Source organism: Henckelia pumila, chromosome 2 (assembly GCF_033568475.1).
Source record: "Henckelia pumila isolate YLH828 chromosome 2, ASM3356847v2, whole genome shotgun sequence".
In the NCBI taxonomy this organism is placed as follows: Eukaryota; Viridiplantae; Streptophyta; class Magnoliopsida; order Lamiales; family Gesneriaceae; genus Henckelia; species Henckelia pumila.
Window position 1 is genome coordinate 64,111,725 of NC_133121.1, and position 10,142 is coordinate 64,121,866.

The following is a 10,142-nucleotide window of genomic DNA, read 5'->3' on the forward strand; positions in this document are numbered from 1 at the left end:
TTACAGTAGCGAACCTTTCAGCCCTCGATTGAGCCCCAAAAAGTTCCTTGAGTTGTACGTGAATGTCAGCAGCATTCACGGTGTCCTCAAATCGCCTCTGGAGTTCATCAGACATCGAGGCTTGCATATAGCATTTGGCCTTGATATCATGGTCCCACCATGTATCAAGTTTGGCTAACTCTTCCGGACTTATGTCAGCTGGTGCTTCCTTCGGAGGATATTTTTCTAACACGCAGAGCATCTTCTCCGAAGTCAAGACAATCTTCAACTTACGGAACCATTCCGTATAGTTTGCGCCAGTCAACTTATTTTGTTCGAGGATCGAGAAAAGTGGATTAAGCGAATTCATCTTTATGAAATACTGAAAAGAAACAGACAAATATCAGTGATTGTTTAAGTAATTTACTAAGACATAAAATAGGCGAAATTTATTTTATGAATCTCACTCCCACTATTTTAACGATTTCACTACCCTCTAGTGAAAATGGGAAACTGTTTTCCTTAGTGAGAACATGGAGTCCAATTGACAATCTATGGTCCCGAATAATATCAGCCAACCATAATTTTCAAAAGGTAGAGCCCAATTGCTTCCAAAGCAACCTCCATGTTTTTACCTCATGTCCAATAAGGGCCCAATAATATGACGCCGTTTATTGTGACATGTCAAGATGACCCATCAATATTAAGTTGTGATGGACGGTCGCCATGTGGATCCCTAAATAATATGAGCCGATCCCATGGGAGTTCCACCCAACTTACAACATGTGTCGATCCAATGTACAGCTTTCCGACGTACGGGCCCCCCCAATAATATGATCCGGACCGTATCCGTGGGTAGCATCTCATATATTGATCGTTGATGGAAGGTAGGAACATTTAAACAAATTTAAATTTCCTTTATTTATCTTGATATCAATTTTAAATCATATTTAAAATGAGGGATTTTAATTTTGAAAATTTGTCTCATCATTTTTAAAATTTTGTATGCTTGCCGGATTCACACAATTTTGTCTAAAACATGCATACAACAATAATATCACATATTATATAGGATGATCGATTCCATTTCTAATTGACCCGTGGTTGCCAATCACGAGTCTTAGTCCAATCCTAGGTAATATGCAGCATGCAATGCAATCCTATTATATTTTGCTTCCAATTTACATTTCTTCTGTCTTTATTGTCTGCTGGGCCCACCTCCATCTTCAAATCTTGATCTCCCACTAAATCTAATGTATTTACAATAAATAACAATGACAAGTAGGGGATACATTTTTAAGGGGTGGGAATGGGCCATAAACCAAGCCCACTTTTATTACATATGACAATTCATATTGGGCCATAAACCAGGCCCATTAATAAATCCAACAACAATAAAAACAAATGTAAATTCCTAACATACACCTACAAAATTGGTGATGGCAATCGATCATCCTTATCCAATAACATTTAATTCAAAATTAATTTATTGGATAACATGCAATGGCAATTTAAATTTAAAAGGATAAAATCATATTTCATATATAAAATCTTATTTTACATACAAAATCATATTTTATCTTTTTATCAAATAAAATCATATTTTATCTATAAAATCCAATTTTATACATAAAATCATATTTTATTCAATATATCCATAAGATCATATCTTATCATCAATTGTACCAAAAATAATTAATTTCAAAATTCAATTTAACGGATAAAATATTTAAATTTTCCAAAAATTCAAATTTATCCAAAATCAATTTTAAAATTTTCGGACTCGAACAATTCGATCCGATGCCTCGTGGACCAATCAAAAACAATTTTCGATCGGACCAAAAATAGAATTTTAACATATTAAAATTTAATTTAAAAATTAAAAAATTAATTTTTCCGCGGGCCGCCCGGGACATTCCCGGGCTGCCCGCGCCCCATAGGGCTCGGGCCGTGCAGCCCGGCTGCCCCTAGGGCAGCGACGGCGCTGCCCAGGGCAGCGATCACATCGCTGCCCATGGGCAGCGCCGTGCGCCGCCCTGGGCAGCGCCGTGTGCTGCACGGGTTTTTGCCCGAAATTTTTTTTTTTTATTTTTTAAAATATTTATTTTGTTTCAAAAACCGAGGCTCAAAAATTTTTGTACAATCGATTAATTTAATCGCTTGATCTGAGCAACCTGGCTCTGATACCACTGTTGTATAACGCGGCGATCATATCAATCAGGATTGATACCCGGTGCAGCGGAAGTTTAAAAATTTTATATGGAACGATTCCATAATGGGTATCAAAACTTACGATTAAATTGTGTGTGTAAAAATTAAATAACTATTATAAATTTTTACCTTTAATCTCGAATCGAGATTTTGGACACCAACAGATTGCTCTGCTCTTGTTGTATATCCCTGGAATTGATGGAAGAACTGTTCTTCAATCAGGTCCACGAACGGATATTTAATCCCTCTGATAGATTGCATTAGAAAATCTATCAGAAGTTTCTACGAAGAGATTAACGAATTTGATCCGTTAAACCAGACTGTAATTCAAAATTCACAGACTGGATTTTACCGAGCAGAGGGGAGAGGGGGTCGGCCACTTCAGAGGAAAATCACTAGGGTTTTTCGAAATTTTTGTGACCTTTTATGTGTAATTTCTGTACTGCAATAACTTATTTATAATGTAGGCCACTAACAGCTTAGGGCCCATTAGTCATAAGTTCAAGCCCGACAAGCAAAGCCCGCATGTTCAGAAATTAATATAAAATTCATCATGACTCCGATTGATAAACCGATTTCACCAATGTGCACAGAAACCATTTCTGCACCTTTTAAAGTCAAGATAAATTTTTCTGAATCCAAATTCAGTGATTTCCAAAAATGCCCATCCCTATGTCATTTTAGAAAATCTTACTCCTCTACTCATAATTAAGAAGTCCAACTTCTTTGTTCATTAAATTTAACTCTTTAAATTTAACTATCTCAACGGGGATTAAAAATCCATTACTCTGTGTGACCCTCAATGGTTCAGGGATACAGCTAGCCGTGGGCTCACAACTCCTTGTGACTCGGAACAACAATTTCCGACTTGCCCATCGAATCATGGTATGAGCGCCTAGCAACATCGCCCCATGATTCCCTAGGTATCACTGATAGTGCCTGCAAGAACCAATAGATTTTGGTTAGCGTACATTACGGTCCCTTCATCCATATATCCCGATCGAATCAACAACCATTGGTATATCGACAGTCGTTCGAGATTCGATAACTATGCAATACATCTTGAAGATCAAATAGTGACATCGCATGTGCTACTAAGAAACCATTTCTTAAATCACATCATGTACTCTGGCCAGAGATTCGTCACACTAATATCTCCTCAGATCGCATAGAATATCCACACTCGCAAGTATGTGGTGAATCCTTGACAACAAAGCATCGACTCGTATATGTGTTGTAACTGTACCCAATCCCGACACCTGATGACCCCAATAGAGTCGGTAAACGAGTCAAAGCACAGTACTAGAATATAGAGTCTCAATGATGTTTCAAGTAGTAAGGACTAATGGTGCACAACCAAAACCGCGGACTTTATCCACTCGATAAGTGATAACCACTTGGAAAGTCCGGATAGGGTAGTTCGATCATTCATCATATGAATATCCATTTGCATGCTTCGAACATCTCTATGTTCCTTACCAATGAAACGTGGTACTCTGCATCGCAAATGCTAGTCTCAAACTCGAGCGATCCTTATCCTTATTATCGGACGGCTCAATCGACTAGGAACAGTTTAGAATATACAGTGACTATAAGATGTGTTTCATGATAGACATCTCCATGTTCTACCACATCTTACATACACTATAGTATATTCAAGGTCTTTATCAAAACAACAATAGTATATCACAATATAAAAATATGAAGAAAGATAAAGTCATTGCCATTAATAAAAGTGTAAATTATATTAAACAAAAGATTGTTTATACAAAGAGTCATCAAAGCCCTTAGCCACAAGTTGGCTCACCGGGCACCCACTCTTTCATCGGTCCAACCAAAACTCGTACTTTGATAACTTGGCAGACAATTGCTCAGTCCTCAAAACCTATAAGACGATCTTCAAGTGCTCTGTATGGTCCGTACGGCTCTTCGAATAGATAAGGATATCATCAATGAAAATAATAACAAACTCATCCAAATAACGCCGAAATATACGGTTCATCAAACTCATAAAGACTGCTGGAGCATTAGTTAAACCGAACGGCATGAAAATGAACTCAAAGTAGCCATACCTCATTCTAAACACAGTCTTAAGAACGTCCTCATCATGAACCCTCAGCTGATGATATCCGGACCTCAAATCAATCTTTGAATAAACACAAGAACCCTGTAGTTGATCAAAGAGGTCATCTATTCGAGGTAAAGGATATCTGTTCTTTACCGTCGCTTGATTCAGTTGGCGGTAGTCGATGCAGAGTCTCATAGAACCATCTTTCTTTCGAACGAAAAGTACCGGAGCAACCCAACGCGATACACTACGTTGGATGTAACCCTTGGCAATCAAGTCCTCCAACTGCTCCTTCAATTCCTTCAATTCGATCGGAGCCATTCGATATGGAGTCTTGGAAATCGGCTGAGCACCTAAAAACAGTTCTATACTGAATTCTACCTCACGAATAGGTGGTAATCTAGGAATCTCATCCGAGAACACGTCAGGAAACTCTTTAACCACTGGTATGCTAGTCAACCCAGGGCTAGACTTCAAAACATACATTTCATAAATCAAAAATCGTAGTAGCCCGTACCCTAATTGAGTAATTAAAGGATTAATGCTAATTAAATATATTGGGTATCAGACGGATTGGAAGCTCTGAAGGCACGATCGGAAGCTCCGAACAGGATCGGAAGCTCCGATGAGGGATCGGAGGCACCGATGATATTACGTCATCCATGACGTGTGGTTAGATCGGAAGCTCTGATCAGGATCGGAAGCTCCGATCACCCCTATCCGAAGTCAACAAGTGATATTTTGACACGTGGCAGATCAGGATCTTCGAAAGCTCCGATGGTAGGATCGGACGTTCCGATCGAGGATCGGAAGTTCTGATCGTTGTCTATAAATAGAGGGCCAAGGCTTCATTTCCAATTGCCAATTCCGAGTATTTCCCTCTCCTTTCTAGTCTATTCGAGTTGTTCTAGCCTTCCTAGGCTTGACCCGGTGGTCGGCGATGCGTTCCGAAGTCGTAGCAGAGTTGTGCCAAGTTCTGGAGGCATCGACATCAAAGGGCTAACGACGGACGAAGGTATATCTTTTGCATCCTATAAATATTTAGGAGTATGCAATAGCTTAGTTAAGGCTTTTAGAGCACTTTAATGATAGTAGTATCATTTGGCCGTGTAGAGCAGACTATAGGCGTGGACCTAGAGTTGGTAGAGCTTGCACTGTTTTGAGATACGGAAGTACTGTTCGAGATATCCTGACTAAGTATACATGTATTATGTGACTGCATGGTTTATAAGTCATTGATTTATGCTGCATTCATTTGCGTACTAAGCTATCTCCTTCGAGATGTCTGTTAGTAGGGTTTTTCCCTATCCTGTTAGTGGTTGGACTTCCATCGATTTGGGTCCGGCATATCTACTGGTATTATGGTATGGGAGCCACCTCCTGAAGTGACGGCACAGCGTGCTACATACCAGGGCCCGGTCTGTCTCTGTTATCTATTCCTTGACCTCGAGTTTATATGGAGTTCACTTTGCATGCATGTATACTCATACTCTAGTACTGAGTGTTTTATGCTTATGTCTCATACTCCGTGTTTCTGGACACCCTATTCCATGGGGCAGGTTTGCGATTGGACGAGGCGGGTGGATCCAAGAGGGGCTAGTCGGTGGTTGACCAGCTGGAGCTTCGTCTAGGTTTTATTTCTGTTGTTTTGAGGTTGATACAGCTATTCGATTTTGTTGTATATTATTTGGATAAATTACAGATTCCTTTACTTGGGATTGTATAACATTTATGGTTTCCGCAGTTTATTCTGATATCTGTTTAATTAAGTTAATTGCATGCCTAAGTTCTGTTAGTAGGTGATCCGGATAAGGGTCACTACATTTATGGTATCAGAGCATGCAAAAGTATTCTTGGGATTTAGTCTCATCATGAGGTATTTTTTTAGATGGCAAATCGTGATGACCAGAGTTCTCATGGCAGTATTGTTGGGCGTTGGGGTGATGCCGACCAAGAGCATCGTCGAGAACAGCGTCATCGTCATCATGACGACGAGCGGTTCACTGTGCGTCGATTCTTAGCTATGGGTCCTAAGCCCTTAGTTGGAGGTGAGTCTCTGGAGGATGCGGAGAATTGGTTAGACCGCATGGAGACGACTTTTCAGACTTTACAATTCACCAAGGAGCAGAAGATGGAGACCCTTGGTTATCTTCTGGATGGACGGGCACGCAGGTGGTGGAGGTTTACTTCTGCACCCTTTATTGCGGCGAGAGGAGTGGCCACCTGGGCGGAGTTCCGCACAGCTTTCCAAAAGCGGTATTTTCCTCCTGCTCTCCGTCAGTCGAAGGCAGGCGAGCTACTGAGTCTGCGACAGTGAGCCATGTCTATCGATGAGTATCAGCAGAGATTCTTTGATCTGCTATCCTATTGCCCCGAGATTGCTGATAGCTCAGAGATGAAATATAATCTGTTCCTTCAGGGCCTTAACCCTGAGATCCATGACCGTGTGGCGGTTGGCGACGACATGTCCTACAAGGGTTTGGTGAGCCGTTGTCACCAGGCGGAGGATAGAATTCGGCGGAACATGTCTTTCCCTCAGTCGTGGTCTGCTAGTTCTTTGGGTCCCCGTGCCCAATCATTCTAGAAGTTTGGATCCACTTCTTCTTACTCTGGTTCTGCTGGTGTTGTCCATTTCGGAAAGAAGGAAAAATGTGATCACTGTGGAAAGAACCATCCATCCGACATGTGCCATAGAGCTTCTGGAGCTTGTTTCCGTTGTGGAGAGACTGGTCATATCCGGAGGGATTGTCCACTATCTGGGGGAGACGGTTCTGGTTCTGGTTCAGGGTCTGGTTCTCAGGCCACCGTTCAGCAGAGGTCGCAGGGACAGCCTGCTGGGAGTTCTCATTTGAGGCCATGAGCTTCTGGCCAGGTATTTGCCCTGAGACATGATCAGGCAGTGAAGGAGAATGAGAAAGTCATCGCAGGTACATTTCTGCTTTATGGTATACTTGCTCTTGTACTTATTGACACTGATGCATCTCATTCCTTCATTTCTGCACGTTTTGTTAAGAGGCATAAGTTACCATGCATTGCACTAGACGTACTGATGTCTGTTTCTACTCCGACGGGCCAATCTGCTTTGGCTAAGCGTCTAGTGATGGGTTGCCCTTTAGAGTTCGAGGGTAACATTTTATTAGCGAATCTCATGGTCCTGGCAATGGACGACTTTGATTGCATTCTGGGAATAGATATATTTACTACCTATCGAGCTTCAGTGGACTGCTATTAGAGATTAGTACGCTTTCATCCGGAGGGGAGTGAGAGCTGGTTTTTCTATGGAGAGGGAGCGCGACCCCCGATGCCCTTGGTATCAGCTTTGAGAACCTGTCGAGCTCTAGAGTCTGGCGGGGAAGGCTACCTTATCTATGCAGTAGATTTGTCCGCTGAGAGCGTTGGGATAGAGAGTATTCCGGTCGTGGATGAATTTCCAGATGTTTTTCCTGATGAGATTCCGGGTTTTCCTCCTGCTAGGGAAGTCGAGTTTGGCATAGAGTTGATGTCGGGTACTTCACCTATTTCTCGAGCACCGTATCGTCTGGCTCCGTCAGAGATGTGTGAATTGAAGAATCAGCTACAGGATCTTTTGGACAAGGGGTACATTCGTCCTAGTGTATCTCCTTGGGTAGCTCCTGTTCTTTTTGTAAAGAAGAAGGATGGGTCGATGCGGCTGTGCATTGACTATCGGCAGCTGAATCGAGTCACTGTGAAGAACAAGTATCCGTTGCCTCGTATTGATTACTTGTTTGATCAGCTGCAGGGAACTTCAGTTTACTCCAAGATTGACTTGAGATCTGGGTATCATCAGTTGAGAGTCCGTGATCAGGACGTGACTGCATTCCGTACTCGCTATGGGCATTACGAGTTTCTAGTGATGCTATTTGGTTTAACTAATGCACCGGATATATTCATGGACCTGATGAACCGTGTCTTCATGGGGTATTTGGACAATTTTGTTGTGGTCTTCATTAACGACATCTTGGTGTATTCGCGTAATACGGAAGAGCATGTTTCTCACTTGCGGTTGGTACTACAGACTCTTCGACATGAGCCGTTGTACGCCAAGCTGAGCAAGTGTGAGTTCTGGATGGATCGAGTGGTCTTTCTTGGCCATATCATATCTAGGGAGGGGATTTCTGTTGATCCAAGCAAGATTGAGGCGGTGCTTAATTGGTCACATCCGATGACGGTTGCTGAGATCCGTAGCTTTCTGGGTCTAGCAGGATATTATCGTCGCTTCATTTTGAATTTCTCTCAACTAGCTCGACCTTTGACGCAGCTTACCCGCAAGGGTGTGGATTTCGAGTGGTCCTCCGAGTGTGAGGAGAATTTCTGTGAGCTTCGACGGCGGTTGACTTCTGCGCCAGTGTTGGCATTACCGTCAGGATCTGGAGGGTATGTGGTATACACTGATGCTTCTCTTCAGGGGTTAGGTTGTGTCCTGACTCAGAATGGGCATGTGATCGCATATGCTTCTAGACAGCTGAAGCTTCACGAGGACAACTATCCAGTCCATGATTTGGAGTTAGCAGTCATTGTGTTCGCTTTGAAGATTTGGCGTCATTATCTGTATGGCGAGAAATTTGAGATCTTCACCGACCATAAGAGTCTCAAGTATTTGTTCACTCAAGCGGAGTTGAACATGAGGCAGAGACGTTGGATGGACTTGCTTAAGGACTATGATTGCGAGATTAAGTACCATCCGGGAGCTGCTAATCTCACCGCTGATACTTTGAGTCGCAAGGTGCGACTATCCGCACTTCAGACTTGTTCGATGTCTAGTGCGATCAGTGACTGTTGTACTTCAGGATATACCTTCAAGCATAAGAAAGGTATGCAGAGTATCCAGATATTTGCAATATTATCTGAGCCAGCTTTGTACTCGCGGATTCGAGATGCTCAGATGTCTGATTCGAAGACCCAGCGTTTAGCTCGTCTAGCTAACGAGGGTAACTCGTCTGGATTTCATTATCAGTCAGATGGCTTTTTGTGTTTGTCTGGTAGGCTTGTGATTCCGCAGGATGAAGAGTTGCGAGAGGAGATTTTGTCTCAGGCACATCGCACTAAGTTGAGTATTCATCCTGGGAGCAACAAGATGTACAAGGATCTACGTACTCATTTCTGGTGGAAGGGAATGAAACGCAGTGTTTATCAATTCGTTTCGAGATGTTTGGTGTGTCAACAGGTCAAGGCAGAGCACCAACGACTTGGAGGATTTCTTCACAGTCTGCCTATTCCTGAATGGAAATGGGAGTTTATCACAATGGACATTGTGACCCATTTTCCGTTATCTCCAAGGAACTGTGATGCTATCTGGGTTGTGGTGGATCGACTCACCAAGTCAGCTCATTTCATTGCCTATAGCCATGAGTACAATGTGGATCGTATGGCACGATTGTACATTCAGGAGATCGTTCGACTTCATGGAGTGCCGGTGAGCATTGTCAGCGATCGGGACCCCAGGTTTACTTCTAGATTCTGGGGGAGTGTTCAACGTGCGATGGGTACTACTCTCAGTTTAAGTACTGCCTATCACCTGGAGACTGATGGTCAGTCGGAGCGCACTATCCGTACTTTGGAGGATATGCTTAGAGCGTGCGTCATGGATTTTGGTTCAGCCTGGCAAGATCATTTGTCATTGATTGAGTTCGCGTACAACAACAGCTATCAAACTAGCATTGGGATGGCACCTTTTGAGGCGTTGTATGGACGACGTTGTCGTACTCCACTATTCTGGGAAGAAGTGGGGGAGAGACAGGCTGAGGGACCGGAGTTTATCCAGCAGGCGGTAGACATTGTTGATCAGATTAAGAAACGGATTAAGACTGCACAGGATCGTCAGGCCAGCTATGCTAACACCAAGCGTAGGCCTTTGCAGTTTGAT